Source organism: Pogonomyrmex barbatus, unplaced genomic scaffold (genome assembly GCF_055798465.1).
Source record: "Pogonomyrmex barbatus isolate J1 unplaced genomic scaffold, ASM5579846v1 scaffold1, whole genome shotgun sequence".
NCBI classification, from domain to species: domain Eukaryota; kingdom Metazoa; phylum Arthropoda; class Insecta; order Hymenoptera; family Formicidae; genus Pogonomyrmex; species Pogonomyrmex barbatus.
In genome coordinates, this window is record NW_028297098.1 from 14995175 (window position 1) to 15015473 (window position 20299).

General features: G+C 45.1%; 1 protein-coding gene across 2 annotated transcripts in view; it reads left to right on the plus strand.

The window, feature by feature from the left end:
- Positions 1-1307: 1307 nt before the first annotated feature.
- Positions 1308-20299, plus strand: part of knockout (Stork-head domain-containing protein knockout) — a 74904-nt gene continuing 55912 nt past the window's right edge. For both annotated transcript variants that reach the window (XM_011649945.3, XM_011649946.3), the window contains exon 1: positions 1308-1915. The gene's annotated coding sequence lies outside the window, so the exon portion shown is untranslated. The remainder of the gene's footprint in view (positions 1916-20299) is intronic.

Here is a 20299-nt window from a genome sequence, read left to right on the forward strand (position 1 = left end):
CACGGCCACTCTCCGTCCTGCTCCGTCCCTCTCTCGCTCTTCTCGAAACGTAATCGTTTTTGCAGCCGGTCCGGTTCTCGGCGTCACCGACCTACCGGAACGCGTCGCGTCGGACTCGAGCGCGACGTCCGACTGGGACCAGGTATGAAAAGACGAAACGGAGATGCGGAAATTCTATTATGATTTTCGGTGCCTTCTTTGATGCGTTTTTGTATCAATAAGCTTAAAGATATACAGGTAAAATTCTCACTCGTTTCCCGATTTCCCAATTTCACGACGACGGATTTGAGTAAGGATTCGTTCAGGAATTTCATTCACATTTCGTCAGAAAAAAGAAGTAATTCAAAGAAGTAATTTTCAAAATGTCTGAATTGTGTCTCTATGGTTTATCATTGTAAGAGTACAGTACGGTACAGACTCCCCTCAAATCTTAGAGAAATGTTTTATTAATGAGCTCGAGGATTCCTCCTTATGGATGCTGAGATGAGCCACGAGAAGCGGGTTAGCATTGAAAAAGAGCGACTTCCTCCTTAGCAACAGTCGGAAGTAGAAAATCATGCTACTAAATTTAGATTAAAAGCGAACGTGGACGTTAAAGAAAATACAGACGTTTGTTGCCGAGGCGCAAGAGTACCCGAGGCATCAATGTACATTCCACTCTTCAATTCAATTCTTATTCACAAATCCGAAGGATCGTCGAGAGAATTCTCTCGGACGCCGCGGCAAGTGTAGCTATTTCTCTCGGGAATTTATCAAGAAGGATCCCTCCAAACGGGTCTCAAACCGGGTGACTCCTCGCAGGACAACGTATCGAAAGAAAAATCCAAAAATATCCTCGGGGCCACATTCGCGATCCTATACGAAGGAGAGAGATTCCAGTGTCGCGGCAAAGAGAGAGAGAAAGAGAGAGAGAGAGAGAGAGAGAGAGAGAGAGAGAGAGAGAGAGAGAGAGAGAGAGAAGGAATGAGATGGCCCCTCCATTCGCGGAGAGCAAAACCCCACCACGGATGGTAAACGCACAGCGACGAGGAAGAGCAACGGGGTGGCGAAGAGAGCGGCGGCAGGACGAGAGCGAGAGGACGCAAAGAGATCCGTGGGGAGAAACGGAGAGGAGAGACCGGCGCTGCTCCGAGTTTTCGGAGCAGTCAGCGGTGGCGGTGGCGGCAGCGGCGGCGGCGGTGGCGGCGGCGGCTGCGGCGGCAGCGGCGGTGGTGGCGGCGGGCGACGGCGGAGCCAGTTTCTCGTAGCTGCTCGTGCGGCGGCAGCCTGCGGCGGCATCGTGCTCGCCGTGTATCTCTCCCCTTCAGTATGAAGCCGACGACCGTGCCAGCTGTAGCGGCTGCACCTGTCGCACCGTCCTCGACGACGCGCGACCACCACCGTGTACTCCGCCGCGCCTGCGACCCGCGTTCCTCCTGATCGGACCGGAAGACGGGAATCCCCGCGCACGAGAATCTCGAAATTTCATTTCTTCTCGTCTCGTCGGCGGAGATCCTTCCGAGAGCGTAAGCGGATCGATCGTCATCGGCCGCACGGCCGGAAGGAGAACCGCGATCGCGATTCCTTTTGTTTCTGCTCCTTTCTCTCTCCTCTTCTCTCGTTTCCCTTCTCCTGCCCGCCGACGAGGAGCATCGAGATTTGTTTGAGACGCGTGCTCGTGCACGTGTCGCACATCCAAGTGGACAGAGATAATCGCATGTGCATCCGGTACGCACGTTACGAGTAGTCGTCGCGGGTGTGGAGGAACCGTGATACGGACGTGGCGCCGGCCTCCTGAACTAAAAGTGAAAACCTGTCCTTCGTCGTTTCGCTCAGCGCCTTGGCTCATCGGGGCTCCTGTCGGTGATAACCTTGGCAATTAGACGAGGGGAGGCAGGGCTTCGCGGATAGTGCGACGATCACTCGTCGCGGCAAGGTGAGTCCCGATTTCAACCTCGAGGGTCAAGAGCGGTCAGGCCTCTCATGCGACGTGACGAGCGGGATTACCTCTGCGAAATTCGGAGCCTCGGAATTACGACAGCTCGACAATGTTCAAAAGTTTAGAAAGGCTACTTCCAAATTTCGAAAGATTACGCATTGCGTTTTTCTCTTAATAAATTTCACCTTTTAATTAAGCTATTTAGTTTCTCTTCGAAAAATTATGACGCTTATTACCTCACTTTTCGATAATAGGCACATACATATAACAATGTTTGTTGGGACATCAAAATTATTATTCAGGATGCTTAAACATGATGATAATAAAAATTGTAAAAATTTTTTATATTCTGGCGAGCAATTTGAATGTTTTATCTAAATATTTTGGTAATTCGAAAAAATTATTTTCAGACCTGTATCTGATCAAATTTTTAGATATTTCGGCAAGAGTGTTTTTTTTTATGTGTGAAATGATTTAATCCATCATTAAATATTCTACTTCAATCTCGTGATGTTATCATGAAATGCAGTTTCACATTAAAACACGTAGAAAAATAATTTTAGTAAGATACCAAAAATGAGGAAAAAATAGAAAATTGTCGTATGTATATTACAAGTTAGAAATATACGAGATGACGAGATTAAAAACAATTAAATCTAGATGCAGCCTCTCTGTTGTGGACTTTGTTCTCTGTTTAATCGTTACACATCGTGTTTAGATTTAATTTGCTCGATCGCAAAACTTGTTTCCTAACTCGTCGTACAAATGACTCGAGGATATCCATTTGTACGAATAACGAGAATCCCTTCCTCCATCATCTAGGAAAGGAAAAAAAGAAGACGCCTTACGTTCGCGCCTTACGATAACGCAATGCAATAATAGCGTTAATAACGGCAAATTGAACGGAGGTCTTCATTAATGCTAGCCAACGAGAGACGGTCCTTTGAAATCCTGAGAACCTAGAGATGATTTACCGCGCCATCTCGTCACGACGAGACCGTCCCCGACGATTTATTCGGCGGAGGTCGATGGTCTCCTTTTCCGCACGACGAGAGGTTTGCCGCGACCTCGACCTCGGGAAATAACACGGAATTACCATCCCGGATGGTTTAAACGGCCGGAGATAATGTAACGTGGGACCTCGAGGCCAGAGAGACGATCGCCAGTATATAGTCGCAACAATCTTGCTAATGTGTTGCATTAATCGCGAGCTGTTCTCTCTCTCTCTCTCTCTCTCTCTCTCTCTCTCTCTCCCCCCCCATCCCTCCCTCCCTCCTTCTCTCTATTTTCTGGGATTTAAGAATCACGCTAATATTTTCACTAGATTTCAAGTCAAGAGGTGTGAAAATGGCCAGTTAAAAAAGATTGACCATTTTCACAGATCAATCGATTTTAAACTGGATTTAAACTTGAGATTTTGCGTTCTTTCACCTTTTTGCGGCAATTGCCTTTGGCTACAACGATAAAGGTTATTCTAGTTGGAGAGGTGATCGTGCCGCGATATATTCGGGTCGGAACTTTACTTTGTCGGGACGAAAAGTTGGATGGAAAAAAAAAAAAAAAATTGTCAATGTAACACTCCTCGCCTGATTGATTCGTGTAAATCTAATTTTGTCACGGCGAGGATGTGATTTCTCTCGTCATCCGGCGCGATTGCAACATTTCGTTTTCGCGATCCGCGATTCGCGTCGACTCTCCCATGTTTCGCGCGCGACATAATTAAAGTCGCAACTTGTCTTCAGCGACATGGCGACGTCGTCTCTCTCTCTCTCTCTCTCTCTCTCTCTCTCTGTCTCTCGGGGAAGACAACCGCAAGCGCAAGTCATTAACTCCCGGGCACAATGCCGGGCAATTAAACTGATTTGTGTGTCCTCCGCTCGCGAGAAACTCGCTCAATCTAATTTCCATGGCGATCTACTTAATTATCTTGACGAGTCTTTCGGACCTTCGATCGCGTTTGCCGATTAGGAGGTATCTCGGGAAAGCGACCTTTTCGTCGTAAACAATGCGGCGGCCGTTTACCATCGTTAACTCGTCGATCGCGGGGTATAAAAGCGAACGTGCGCTAGGTTGCAGTCGATGCGACGTGTTTCACACAAAGTGCCTCGTAATACGGTGTATATATCGTAAGAGACGTTACAGGAAAAAGAAAAAAAAAAAAATGACGTTCCGAGGAAAGGTCGCCTAAGCCCTCTTCTTACATAAACGGCGCTTTCTCCCTTAGAAAACTTTCAAAAGTCTAACTTTCACGGTAATAAATAGAAACAAATAGAAAAAAATAATAAGATAGAGAACTGAATTTTTTTTTTGATGGTGCCATTTAATCCCATGACCCATTCGTGTGGAAAACTCGCCGTTCATGTTGCTCTATAAAATCTTTCGCTTAGAGGTTGAAGTGAAAAATGGCACACAGATTGGTGAGAAACGCATAAATGCCACACTTGTGTGTGTGTGTGTGTGTGTGTGTGTGTGTGTGTGTGTGTGTGTATGTGTGTGTGTACACCATTCAGCCATTCAATGCGATATTAATTGACTGTATTTAGTGCCCATGCATTGCCATGCGTGACACAAATAGATTTCATGCGAGGACGGTGGCGTACAATGCGCCATCGATTCCCGTTTCGGTGTGATAACAATTGAATAAGAAACGGCTGTGACCAAACTCGTTTCTATTATCATTTAAAAATAATCGACGATTTGTCTTCGGCAACGGGATTGGAACGTGCGGGCGAGAAACCGTACGTGAAAATTGCGTAACGCCTGATTCAGGCGAATCGAATATAAATCTATGTACCGTTCAATGTCTTTTACGAAAGGCTGGCAACACCAAGTACAACATGTGCGTATTTTTAATTGGCCTCTTTTTTTTGTACGCAGTACGATTAAAATCGGAATAGTGATTAATACATGAGAAATTGTAATTGCAGCGCACTGTTTTACACGTAGCGTAAAGGAAAACTATATTACGGCGTGTTTCTTAATGGTGCGTAGTTATACATAGATGAGATTAAATATCTTGCAAATAGGTTCGGATTTATTTGCATAGTTTCACATTCTCTATAAGAATCTGAATGAAATAGGTGCAAAGATGCATTTTGAAAAACAAGAAAGTTATTTCCAAGAAGATTTAAACCTATTAAATATATTGGAATTTTTTGAATAAATACTTTATTAGAAATTTTAGATTCCTTCGAGCTAAAACGTAATATTAAATTTTCAAATCGTGGAAATTAAATATAATAAAAATGAAATAGAAATTACTAAAAGTTTTACATTTTACATTTTTTAAACTAACAATTTCATTTTTATAATTCGAATACTACTTGTAAAAAATATACGATAAAAATATTCTTAATACAATAAAAATTATTCATTAAGAATATTTCCTTCTGATATTCATTCTAAAATTCGAAAATAACTAAGCGATTACTCGCAGAAATAATATACGAAATATTTCTCATAAATACTACTCATAAATACTACTCATATCCTAGAAAATGAAACCTGGTTATTTGGATTTGACTTAGATTTGTAAGTATATATATATTCAACGATTTCATTCCTCACGTTCAAACGTGGTTATTAATAAAATAAAAGATGTAATTATTTCATTACGAAAAAAATCGTGCATGCATTGCGAGATCGACTGTCATATTTTCTATAATTATCAGACAGGTCTGCTGTGAGATACGGCAAACAGGTACAGGTGTGGAAAACGGGTTATCTTCGTGAGACGAGTTCGAAAACGATATGCGCGATCGTCCGAGGACGCGAAGTCGATCGTTAAGTAAGTCGACGGCCGGTCGAGTCGCCGTAAAGATTAGCGCGCGGCGCAACCGCTGAACGCAAACGTGGCGGCGCAAAAGAAGATTACGGTACGCCCTGAGTACGTCGTTATGCGGGGCCTTTTATGCCCTGGCTCAAATCGCCATTTAGGCTCTGTTTACAACGATTTCCCCGAGCTACAATCAGACTACGACCGCGAAATGGACTTCTCGCGCGTAATACGGCCGCGGGATCTGACCAAATCGAAGACAAGCTAATTCGAAGAGCTTATCGAATCTCATCAACTCTTGAATTTACTGGTTTAAATCCCACAGTGTGTCGCAATAATTAGAAAATTGTAATAAATTAATCAGATATTTCGATCATATTGATGACGATCGTCGATAATAACTTTGCAATAAAAAGTCGAATCAATTGTGTTTTTTAAATTGATTTATCGTATTTTGGATTTGTCTCGCTCGATTTTTGCTCCTTCGAGACTTATGTAAAAGTATCACACGCAAAATATCCTTTGGTACACAAGGATATTCTTTGATGAAGAAATGAAACTTGATAAAGCTGATGAGACGCACGATTCCAATGCGCGACCTTCACGAACGATCGATTCTTGTCACGTAGTTACGCTTGTCATATTTTCGATTTATTTATAGTCGACCTTTAACAGGTACTCTTACTTGGATCTTTTATATATCCCGAAGGAAAGTTGGACACGGTAAAAGCCCATTTTACGAGCGCAGGCGGCTAGCGCATCGAGCACGTAATTGATCGATAGCAACTATCTTTCCCGAGAGCGTTACGTGATGGAGATGATGGAAGAGAAAATTATCGACTCGCCTGTATTCGTCGTCTCCTCCCTCGAAGCTGCCACACGTATGTTTCAAGAAATCTGATTGTCATACGAGTTGCTTCGAACGCGTTTTACGCGCGATTTACGTTCCGAAGGGCCCAAACTCTCACTTTTTGCGTGTACGCGCGCAACGTTATATTAATTAATATTAATTGCCGGATCGAAATGCAAAGGTTCACATTACGAAATTACGTCGCGTTACGTGCAGCTGGGTTTCTGTAATTTCGCGAGTTAATTCATTTGTATGTAACGTTCTCGAAAAATCTTCATTTCCCGCGACTTTCCCGTTCGCTGACCTTACGACGACGTGAGTCGAAGGAGAGAAAGAGAGAGAGAGAGAAACGGGGAGAGAGAAAGAGAGGGGGAGAGAGAGTTCCTCGACTCATTCCCGGTGGTAACAAGGCTAATGGAAGAACGATCGTGTTGATCGGCTTTTCAAAGTGCCGCGCACACAGGTAATTTCTCCTACGCTAGATTACGCGGGAAAAACAAGACCGTAAGCAGAGGAACGATCGTCGCCGACACACTCACTTGTCACTTATGCAGTAGCTATTTGATGCATTAACCGCAGTGGCGACTCGAACATCGTGGTGTTTCACTCTTACAATTGGAACTTTCCAATCAAATAAACCGACGTCTTTTTAGTAGGTTTAGTAAACAAAAGTTATTTGCCTTCTGCGTCCTAGATAATAATATTACGTTACTAATATGAGAAATACACACACACACACACACACACACACGCGCGCGCGCGCGCGCGCGCGCACACGCACGCACGCACGCACGCACGCACATGCAAATATAAAGAAATCATATTATGTAAAAAAAATATATAATTCTACTTAAAAAAAAAGACAGCGTCTGTAAAAAATAACGGCTCATCTACCGTATGAATCAATTACCATAATGTAGTCTTTTGTCTTAAATGCTTTTCTGCTTATCTTCCATACCTTTCGAGATATTTATCTGGGACACCCTGTATATACACGAATCGCTCGCGCGAGTAAAGAATATTTTAAATAAACGCAAGAATTGTATTCGCGTTCGATTTACATCGCATGTTACCGGCTCAATTAATCTTCGTAAACGCGATACTGGCAATGGCCTATCGCTATCTCGTAGGCAGGAGACATCGGCCGTTTATGGTCAAGCCGGAGAAGCAAGGAAACTCTGACGTGCGAGTCGGAAAGCGGAGGTCGGAGGAGGCCTAGAGAGATGGGCAACACACATACGCTCGGACGATCGTCGCCGATCGACCACGCGCGCAGCGGGGGATTTTCTAAAGTGATTAGAAATAATTGCATCGACGCCAGCCCGTAGGCTGGAAAAGTAAGGACGCCCGCGGATCGCCGGGCCTTAATTAATTGACTCGCGACTCCTGTCCTCGGCCGAGAAGGAGAGAGATCGCGGGAGGGAAAAAGCCGCGGCCGGAAGTAAAAGCACCGCTGGGAATCATCGTCGTCGGTCCTCGGGATCCACGCTAATAACGACGCGCATTTGACCCCGGGCTTTACGGTGCCGTTAATGAGAGATCGTTTCCGACACCGTTCGTCGCGCCGACGCGCGCGATTTCGCCGGAGTAACGAGTGGAGGAGAGAGATTAGAGTTAGATTAGATTATATAAATAAATACGCGAGAGATAGGAGCGCGATCTGGGAAAAGGAGGATACGCTCGGGTCGGATTTATATCGGATTTCAAACAACGACAAGTGAGATAATTTATTAAAATTAACGAGCCGTTCCTCATTCAGCGCGATTCAGCGCGCGTTAGACTTGACGTAAGAGATTTACACTTTCTTCCAATTAAAAGTGCCACATTTGCGGAGCGTGAATCTCTCTCTCTCTCTCTCTCTCGAGATGCTGACCCGCGTTCCCCTTTTCCATGCCAATCACGGGTCTGTCGTAGGAGAAACGTCCGTATTTGCGAATTATTCCGCAAAAGCGGAGAGATAGCGGAGGAATACGGCAAACGGATCGGCCGTTCACCTCTCGACGCGCGACCGTGCGTTTTCTATATAAACCGATTAGAAATAATTATACCGGCGGTAGCGCGCGAGCCACCGACGGCTGGAAAAGCGAGGACGTCCGTCCGACCTACGTCTCTCGTTCACGCCGATTTTATTAAGCGCGCCGCCATCCGATCGGCAGGTGGTGAAAATGGTTCTAATTAATGCTCCGCGGCGCGCTCAGCGGATCCGTTAATCGTCCCAACGTTATTAATGACGTCGACTTAGCGATCGCTAGATGCGTAGATACAGGCGCCGATGGTGGTACTTACGTATCGCGAGATTACGACGCCGATACGAAATTATAATGCTTTAGAAGTCTGACTCCAGGCACCACTCGGAGTTAAATTTCGCGCGCTAAATGGCACGGCGTGTGTGTAAAACACACACACACACACACACACACACACACATGTCGACATCGCGTACGACATGTTTTTTTATCATGAACGAACCGCAAATCACGCGCTCGCCTTTTATCGCCTGTTTTTATTTACCGTCTCAGTTTTGGCTCTCGCGCGCGAAAGGAAACGCGAGATAACTTTTCAATTTACGTGCCACGTAATGACAGTAATCAGTAATCTCCCGCATCTCATCTCGACGGTTGCGGAAAGAAAGATGCGCCCGCGAAATTGATGACGAACGCGCTCGTCCGCCCCGCGGGATTCGGATAGATTTGAAAGTTTCAATTAAAAGGATCGCCCCTCTCGCGGGGGAAGGGGAAGGATGACGCGCGCGCGTCAGGAGTTTTCTCTGAGATGGATCACGTATTCCATTACGATCCACATAACCCGTACGTCGTGTAAACGTGATCGGTCGCGTACAGCCGCGCGAGCATACATATGCCTCTGATATACGCATCTCGCTCTGCGGAATCGTAGGCTCGCGCTCGCGACAAAAGTGGAACGAGGCTCCCGCGCGCCTCTTCGCTCCGACGGCGGTATTCCCACCTACAAACTATTTTACGAGTTGGTAATGGCACAATCTCTCCGCCGCCCACTTTTTCATTATTTCTCTCTCTCTCTCTCTCTCTCTCTCTCTCTCTCTCTCTTTCTCATCTGGACGCGACTGAAGACGCATCGCACGGCGCGGCCGACGCCTTCGAGGATGAGAGACGCGCGAAGGCACGCGACTCCGCTTTTGCACATTTCGAAATCCGGACGCGAGATTCCTTTTTTTTCTCTCTCGCTACCCAATGGGTCTTTACCCTTGAGACAATGGAAACGACTTTCCTAATACCGGGGATACGATATCGCGGGGAGGGTGATCGATCAATCGGAGAACAATTGCACACGCCGGTTTTACCATGCCGAAATCGCGTCGTTGAGGAGACTCCTCGCGAAAGTCAGCTTCCGAACTGCCAACTTGAACTCAGCCAGAACTCGGCGAACTTGACGCGTAACGGAAGGCTCGAATTCGCAGAACCGCCGAGGGTGTTGGTCACGGCTAATTCCCGTCCTGGTAACGAACTGAATTTTAAACGTGCGGAAACTTGCAATTTAGCGACTTTCTCGAGTGTGTCATTACTCTGCCGATCGTGCGTCAAATCGGGGAACACACATGCGCTTACTTGCGATCTCGCTCCTCGTCTTTCTTTCGCGTGTAAGGAAACTGTGGAAAGTGCAATCTGGTTTGGCTTTTACATTACAATAGCGCATATACGAGGGACAACGTCGCCTCGGCCGAGGACTTTCATAGCGGGAAGGAATTTCTATTATGTGCAACGTTAATTGCGCGCATAAGCCACTCGATCGCTGATTGGGGTTAATATTTCAGATAAGACAGAATCGAGATCTCCTACTTTATAAAATATACGAAATCGAATTACAAATTGCATAGAATGTATAAGAAAAAGTCCGTGATATCGGTTGTTTTGAAACATTACTGTATATATTAATAATTTATCGTATATTTTTTATTTCATAAAAGACGTTAGAAACTATTTAAATCAACTAATTAATTATCATGCCACTTTCTATAGAGACTGAAAGTAGGATCTATTCCGATTATATTATATTTTTGCATCGCGCTATTCATGTCGCAAGAGTGCGAAGAGTGGCAGAGTTTAAATTTCATATGTCAATTAATAGCGAAACACTGCAACAATTATCATTATTCATATTATTAGCGAGTCTGCGTGAATCTTGGCCGCATTTTGCTATGCGCTCGCGGAACGAGCGAGTATCATTGTATTATTTATATTCGCGTATACGCACACACCATTACACTTTCCATGTAAATTGTTATCTGACTATAGACCACGTAAAATTACGTAGTTCAGCAGCATAATTACGAAGAGTGACCAGAGTGGCGTGAAACATACGCGAGTCTGAGAAATGGACGTTATCAGTTGAAGAGTAATGTTAGCCTTAGGATGCATTCCGGAATAAAAAAAAAATGATAGCTACAGGATACGCAATTATTTTCTAATTACATAGAATATTCGGATTTCATTCACTGATATCTTTTTTTTCCATTTACGAAACGCTACGGAGAATAGCGGTATAAACGCCAATTTGGCCTAATTTCTCCATTACTTTGACTTTTATGCCGCGCTACAAAATATTTAATTTCTTTTTTTTAATTATTCTCGTCGATCCAACTTTATTAGATAAAGTTAAAATTGTTCTAAGGGTATTAATTTTTTTCTTCTATATATCTTTTCTCTCATTTTGTTGAATGTTGTGATGCGAGGTACCAAAAGTAGAAATTAAACAAGTCCGAGGGCAGATATTATCCACCATAAATTTCATGCATCCCCTCGCCGTCTCGGTTGAAAAATCTCGCTTATAAGACGCTCGCCGTGCCGCGAGGAAAGGGTTAATGACGTTCCCACGCCCTTCGTCACGATCATCCACGAGCCGCTTAAAAAGCGAGAGGCTAGGCCCCGCGGCCGGCGCAAGTTCAAGTGCGGAATGAATCTTCTCTCTCGCAAAACGAATCTCCTTTGCTTTCCATTGTGCGGGCGACACTTAAGTGACAAATCGTGTATCGCCGTTGGGAGAAACTCGCGGCGCGTTTCTTATCCTCGTGTGTATGTACAATTCGCCTTTTACACCCTCAACAATAACACGAGAGAGAGAGAGAGAGAGAGAGAGAGAGAGAGAGAGAGAGAGAGAGAGAGAGAGAGAGAGAGAGAGAGAGAGAGAGAGAGAGAGAGAGAGGAGAGGAGAGGAGAGGGAGGAAGGGGGCGTAGAAATACATACGGACGAATATGTCTCGTCGCGCAGCTTCGATCGAGGAATTCCTTCGACGAGTTCGACAAAAAGATCGCGTATTGCGTAATTTTTCTTCTCTTTCCAAACATAATAACCGCGGTCCCGCGACGGATACCTTACGCAAGTAACGATTTCCGGCGATAGCCGTAAATTTGTCAAAGGTTGTCGTTCGAAGCGGCGCGTGAATCACGCGCGTGAATTACCACAATACCGCGGCGGTTGTGCGCGTATTCGCGGGGATATTTACGAGCCGTTTTGCGACGGATACCGTCGGCTTTACGGCGTGCCTCCTTATTAAACGTGCACCTTGTGCACGTTTCAACGTTCGGCTGATGTTCGACGCGTTTGTAACGCGTTTTAGAGATAGGCAACAATGTGCGGCCGGACGGATTGAATCGCGCGCGAGGAAACTCGTCGGAGTGAACGGACGGAGGAATTTCCGCGTAACGAAGTTATAAATCGTCTCTCACTTGACTTTCTATGAGCCGCGTTAAAATTGCCACAAATCACGCGCCAAAATTTTACAAGTGCTTTCGCAGAGATTTACGAATCGTCGTATTGTTTTGCGGCTGTGTCGGTGACGTACCGCGATCCTGAAGGCTCGCGAAATGTTAAGTCAGCGAAGAATCGCCGAATAAATTTGCATTGGAAAAGGCAAGACGGACGTCGTTTTCTCCGATCGGATCTTTTCAAGTTTCCTTGCAAATTATAATATCTAAAGATCTATTATTGACGTTTAAAAATCTTCAATTTTAAAAGAGACTTGAAAGGTCTAGTATTGACATTTAAAAATCCTCGAGTTTAAAAAAGATCCTAAAATCCAGACACGCGACGTAAGAATCGACATTAAAATTTCAATTTTAGGAAAGGAGAGGAAAGATCCTTGAAATCGGGAGACCCTAGAAGAGAACAGTGGAGTTTCTCTTCCGCGATCACACAATCGATCATCTGTATAATGAGCGGCGCTATTATCGCCGGATTAAATGTGATACGTGCATCTTCCTCGAGTACTTAATGTCACGAAAGTTACGAACAATGGGCCGCGTTCGCGGCGCGTCTAGAAAGTAATTTCGCGTCGTGAGAACGGCGCGTTTCCGTTGTTGACCATTCGAAAATATAATAGGCGTGCTTATTCTAGGTGACGAGTCTCACGATCGCGCGGCGGGCAGCACTCGCCGGGGTCGAGTGCGCCGTTGACTCGCTCGTGAACTATGGGCAACCACACCCAGCAAAGCCACCTGGAGATCATCCTTCGAACGACACCCTCCTCACACCCTCCTCGAAGGTGCTCGGAGAGCCGGTGAGCCGAGAGGTACCGCCGCGGGTTTCTCATTCTCGTTTCTCACCGGGGTCCACCGAGAGCGCGAAGCGCACGCGGCTGCAAGTCCCAGTTTCAAAATCCGGTTTCGCGCAATGAAAAGTAAGAGTGAGAATAGAACGGGAACATACGGAACGTGCGATACCGTCTGCGCGGCCGTTACCGTCGCTCGGCTCGCGCGGCGATCTCCGCTTCGCGCGTAATTCACTTTGACATCGCCTCCGCCGCCGCCGTCGCCGTCGCCGTTGCCTTATGTACGTGCGAACATTGACGGCGATAGATTTCTGAGAGAGAGAGAGAAAGAGAGAGAGAGAGAGAGAGAGAGAGAGAGAGGGGGGAGAGAGAGAGAGAGAGAGAGAGAGAGAGAGAGAGAGAGAGAGAGAGCTCTCGAATTTCCAGCTTTCTCCGCTACGGACAAAACGGAGCGGTCAATCTCCCGCTCGTTGATGGAATCGGAGCCGAATCATTACCGGACTGCTTTGGAATAGTTTCGTTGCAATTGGAAAGCACGCTCGCGAGATCGCCTGCCGCTGGAATCACCGAAGAGATTTGGCGATCGAACGAATAAAACATTCTTGCGATAATAATAATTTTAAGATGATAAAAATAAATATGTAGATCATGCATAAATAATTATATTAAAAAATATAAAATATTGTATAATAAGTATATTCGAGTATCGCGTAACTTTTTAAATTGTTTCTCATCATTTTGTCTTATTATAACCGACCTCCGTTTAGACCTCCCAAAAGAGATCCATCGTGAACAACATACTTTTTGATACAGGAAAAAGAGTATAATTATTTGTAGAGAAACATAAACTTTACTGTCGTGGGTGTAATTTCGACACGGCCTGGCGGAGGTCGGGCCTGTCCAAACTGTCGAATAAAAAAAGCACAAGTGGCACGACGCGTATCTTAGCGTGTCCACTTAGCATATCCGATTCATCTGAAAATAGTACTCTTGTTGAATTTTATTTCAGACAGATTTCGACAGAGTCCCGTCGCCGCTCGGTGTGTTTACACTTTCATAACATCGTTAACGCTTTACTTCTTCATGGCCAGACCTGCGTTAAATTCCTCCAGCGAGCAGCGGCCGCATTTTAATATCTCGGATTATCTCGATACGATACGTAACTTTGATCTCACTGGAAGGAAGAGAGAGCGATGTTATCTCGCGAGGAGAGGCGCGGCGTAGCTTAGGAATTATCGCATTTTCGGAGTGGGACGGCTGCGCACCGCGCAGCTTATTAAAGCGGCTGGCGTCGATTGATGGCCGACTTGTCCTCCTAACGTCCAATGTCGCGACCCGAGTGTAATTTAGCGAGACTTTATCTAACGTTATTAATCGCGCAGGCAGACTAGCGTTTCTCTTTGTACCGCGCCGCCGCGTCCTTCCGTTCCGAAATCCAAAGTCGTTCCGCGTGATACTTGGCGCGCGAGGCTTACCTGCCCTCCCCGCCGACCGCGGCCCCGAGGCTTAATTACAGGCGGTAATAAGCCTCGGGAGCAAGGGAATATTGGCCGATTGGCGCCAAGTACGCGCGATGGGCGACATGCACGGGGACCCCTTACTGGGCCAGTAGGCCACATAAGCCGCTCTCCAATCATTGCCTCTCGGCGATCGACTCGGCTCCGGCTTCTCACCGGCAGCGTTGCTATGACAATGTATCAGGGAGAACGTCGACTACAATGATTCGGAATTTCTTTTATCTCGCCTCGTTATCCGCAAACAAGCCCGATTAACGTACGTACGATCCAGGTATCGGCCAGAATTCGATACCTTCGTTCACACGTGGCTCGCCTACGGTTGTTTGGAAACTCCATCTCTCGCGAGAGCGAAATCTTTCGTTATGAAAGATAATTGCGATTATTTGCGCCGGCATCTCGTATCTCGCCGACATACAAATGGTATCGCGTATTTTTCGATAACAAGTTTTAGTCGTTACTACACAGAAAATAATTTTGTTGAAAAATCATCAAAATTATTATGTAGGAGCGTTTAAGCATAATATAATATTGCAAAAAATTTTGATCCTCTACTAATTTGAATGTCGTTCAATAAACAATAATTTTGAAAACTCAACAAAATTATTTGTAGATTTGTATCTGGCCAAATTTCTAGATTTGCCAAAATTGTCTTTCCATATATACTAAAAAGTTGTAGAGTAAAAATCGTTCTTTTGAGATTTATATTAAACAGTTTCGTTCTTTTACAAAAATATTTCATCGAAGGTATTGCAAATTACACATTACACATTATTAACGTGTACTGAGTGTATACGTTATTTTGTTTTAAAAATCAGACTTTACTCATTTTTTTCTATATTTCGTTTTTTCCGGAAAAACTCAACGAGAGCTGTAATCGAGAGCAGATCCTTTTTTCCTGCTTCCTCCGCATAAAATAATTCCCGCCGGTCGCCAGCGCGAGACGCAGGATATCCTTGAAGCCTCCTAACGGTCTCGACGAGATCTTCACCGCGTTTGCCGAGACTATACTCGATAGTGTTTTCTTCGCCGCATACGGTATACGGGTGCGCGCACGTATTACGTATCACGTGTCGCATATATGTACAACCTGCATATCCCGACTGCATCGTGAATCTATACACGCGACGAAACACCAGCCTAGTGCCAGTTGCGCCTCGTTCGCTCGTACGTGTGTTTCCCGGCTCTCCATGTCCGGATCCGTTACGACAGACTGAAACTTTCGTGCCGCCGAATAAATCTGGAGTAATCCGATATCCTTTCTCCTTGATTTTCTTATCTCCTCGATACACTCGAAAGTACACCTGGATGAGAATTCCTGGGTTTATATAAATCCTGAAGCTGCAGAATTTTTGCTCCCCGGATTTTCAGAATCCCCCGACTTTCGGCTCATTGGTTCATTAAATCCTACGGGAAGCGAAGCGGCAATTGGAATCTTGGTTTTTAGAATTATAGGATTTTCTCCGATTGCGCGTCCGAATTTTTACGACGTCGAGGCACAAAGTCCTTGCCGCCTCGAATACCCGTTTTCATTATTGCCATATGTTTTGCATATGTAAACGAATTGCGAGCGAACATTTGCATATCCACGCATTGCTACCGGCGATCATGCATATCACGCCGGTTACTTCCATCCCGGTTCCCACACGTGCGCTATCGCTGCTATATCGTCTTAGATTCCGTTTGCGTTCGCACGCGGGAAAAGGGTTCCGATTGCCAACGACGGAAGTTAATCCGTTACAAAATTAATCCCTCGCAAAACGCATATTGGAGTTCGCAGCAGGCGGATATCCAGGCGACGACGTTTCGTAAATATATATATTGACAAAGAAAAAAAATGAGAGATATCGTGTATTAATCAGAACAGTGTGTCGCGTTTGAAATTTATCCTCGCGTTTCTTCATTGCGAGATTTAAACGTTTAAACGCGTAACATATCTTATACCGTAATGATGGTTATATAGCGCATTTATAAACACGTCGCGCCACTCTGATTCCCACGTGGCCGCGTTCTGTCATCGTCTTCTTGAATTTCGATACGAGTCTCGCAATCGTAGGTCGAGAGATCCCACCCTTCCTTGTACTAGCGGGTAGGAGAGGACAACGATCTCTTTGTTGAGCATGAAAAAGGTCGTGCGATACCGTAAGCGCGAGGTCAAAAGTCGCGTCAGTCTACCAGCCAGTCTTACTTTTGATAGCGTATACGCGAGATCGTCGTTCGAGATCTGGGACACGATTCACTTAATTGCAACGCGACGCACCGATCGATCGACCTGATCGCGCGATCGCGAATTCGAAAAGTCATAAACTGGCTGGTCGGCACAAGCGCGAGCTACGCGCGTAACGCGTCATGTCTCTTTCTTGAACAGCGTTAAACAGAATTAATTTATAACAATCATCATATTAATTATTTATAATTATATACATTAATTATATTGACGTTGTATTGAAATTGCTATTAATATACAGCCTCTGATTTACGTTATTAAAATGATAGTGGATATTATACTGGCGGAGAAGCCAACGGACTTTCCAAAACAGGCTCAAGCTCGTTTATCTACCGAAGATTTTTTTCTTGATAAGACGCGAGAGGACAGTCGCGTTGCGAAGCGTGTAATTTGCCACAGGCGATTCTATCCCGTTAGGTGAATCGCCACACGTGCGTTTGTCACAGACGCGTTTTACAGCCAATTACTTAAATACTAACGATGTCCGAACGAACGATGCACTTTTACGACGTAAACGCGTAAGCGTGCAGTCGCTTATTGCGTCATGTAAAGGATAACGAGACGCGAGAATACGTAAGGCGTGGACTGTGTCGCCAACGGCCGGGCTGTATTGCACACGCGTGTTACTTCCACTGTCCGACGATGTTGCGACACGATTTACTACGATAGCAGTTAGTATATAGAGAATATAACGAATATATAGTTTTTATTTCCCCGGCGGTCGAAAAACGGAACGCTCGCCGTAGGCGATACGGATCGTTAAGCGCCGGGATCTTGAAAATAATTATCAGATTTGTCAGCACAATGGCGATCTAACGAATGGCCCGCTCTCGCGAAAGATTAATTTAAAAGAAGCCTAAGAGAAAATAACACCTCGATATTACTCTAAAGTGGTAAGTGACTACACGCAACTCCGGAATTTGACACACTTTTATTTCTAAATGTGTAAAAGTACTATAGCGTATGTATTTTGGCAAATCTAAAAATTTGACCAGATACCGATCTGAAAATAATTTTGTCAGACCATCAGAACGTTAAATATAATAATAATAATCCTGCAAAAACTTTTAGCAACCAATTTGAACGTCGTACGTACGTAATAATTTTGAAGACTCGATAAAATTATTTTTGGATATCTGACCAAATTTTTAAATAACAGCAGACCTGTTCTTTCTGCGTATCTATCATATGCACGTTTATCGGATACGATAGAGATCGCATTACCGTAAACGGAACGCTGCTCGCCGCAACGCCGCGACAGGTTCGAGCGTTGCGTGGCATTTGTCTTGACTTCGGGACCGGATCCGGTTCCCCAATCGCGGAGAATCGCATCCGCGACTGGTCCGGAATGAAGGGCATGCCTATGCGTCCACGGGGGAGAGGGGGAGGGGGGGGGGAGGAGGCTCCACGGCATCGCGGTCGTATGCAAATCGCGCGTTTCATAACTCGTTACCCGGCTCGCCGTTTCCAGGATGAGCGTGCCGGTTCGTTCGTGTCAGATCGAATTTATCGATCTTCATCTCGTAATTTTCCGGATATCCATCGCAGCGATCCCACGCCGCGGGACGATTATGACGATAACATGAGAGCACGATTCGAGCCCGATGACGAGCGAGTTACGTGCCACTTGCGCACAATGAAGGAATTATCAACACCGGTCTCTTAGCCGTGCCGTGAGTCCGATCGATTTTCGCGGTGAATCGGTAACGAGAAATCCGGCCGCGATAATCGTTATTACTGCGACTAATTGGATCGACGATGTACCGTCATCTCTACGTCGGACGAGAGAGATCCAGATGAATAAGTCCATCCGCGAGCTGTCTCGCCGAGATGAAGTTCTCTCCTCTCGTGCTTTATCGCGGCCTCGCGATCGTCCTACGACGTCCTGTGACGGCGTAGAGGATGCCGTGGAAAATCGATTAAACGCCAAATTGATGCTTCACAGTATATACCACTGCGGACTAAATCCGGAGGACGAGCTTTGCCTTGGGAAATGTCATTATTTGCAAGCCGTAGGATTTGCGAATACACCGTAGCTTCCATTTAACATGGAGTAAAATAATAGCGATAAAAGTTTTATATGTATATTTCATTTCGACGTCATTTCGAGATCATCAACATTGTGTTAAATGAAATGACATATTTTCATTAATATATGATAATGTAATGTTTGTAAATAAATAAATTGAATCATATTAGATATGTTGATCTTAAACATAAAAACGCTCGTAAAAACGTTGTTTTTTTTTTTTTTTTATAAATTCCATTAATGATAATATATCATTCCATTTCAAAAAATGCTGATCATCTCGAAATTTCGTAGAAAAATAAGGAAGTCTATCGTAATATTTGCTTCTTTGAAACAAACATCTTTTTCCTTTTGATATTGTTTCATTAAAAAAATCATTCTAAAGATATTCTAAAGGATCGAGAAAACACTTTGTCTAAAACTAACGATAAAGATTTCCATCGCGCGTATTCGCGTATTATATTTAGTAAAACATTGTTCGTCAGTGAAGGGCACACATTTTCCTTAAACAGTCAATAACTGCACGATTTATGTTATGACACTTAAGTCGGGCAGGTGAAATTTTGCTTTTCACGTGGCGGCCGCGTTCGGGAGAAATTGGGCGAACGAGGTTGCCTCGATCATCGACGGCTTCCCTCTCCGCAAAATGAGATAATTTTTCTTTATCGCTAAAGATCAGGTGGCCACAATGTCTCCTGTCCCATTCAAGCCGATTTCAAAGAGAGATATTCGGCTTTAGCGATCGAAATACTCCCACGAAGGAGGAGAACATCGTCTATCCGATCGAACATAAAAGTCCGAGGGGGAAAAAGCTCGCTCCTTGTTAAAAAGCGAGCTTGAAAAGATCGAAGATCCTCTAGCGTCTCCCTTTCCACTTCAACATCACCGATGATTACTCCGGCCGGAATCTCGGATCTATTCCCTAGGCTCTAGATTCTCTTGGAAACGCCGAAATTCCTTCCCCTCCAAAGCGGTTATTGTGCCCGAGTGGGCGTTTCACACGGCAATGGTTTCGATTCTTAGCCGGGGATAAGTAGCCGGCGGATATCTGTGACTACTTAAGGGACCGTACACGTAGTTGGACCGCCGGCCGATATGCGGTTTCGAGCGGAGAGAATCCTAGCCGAGAGAGGAGAGTCGATCTTAGGCTACGTTAGGTTGGGTTAGCGCAGGGCGCGACCACCGGCTCTCATGCCACCCAAGACTCTCCGCGGTCGGGTCGCCCCGTGTAGAACCTGAATCTCGAAGGTTCTCAACCGGCTCTTTCTCCCGGCCCGCGGAGGAGACAGCTCGTACAAGACGTCTATAAGATATACCCTTGGCTCGTTCCTGACCGTCGATCATGCTCGCAAAAAATTGTAGAATGCCCGTCTCGTATTTATATACTACGCATGCGAAGCGTTTATTATAGGAGTAGACAAGTCTATCATTTGTAAGATTCACTTTCGGTACGGAGTCGTCCT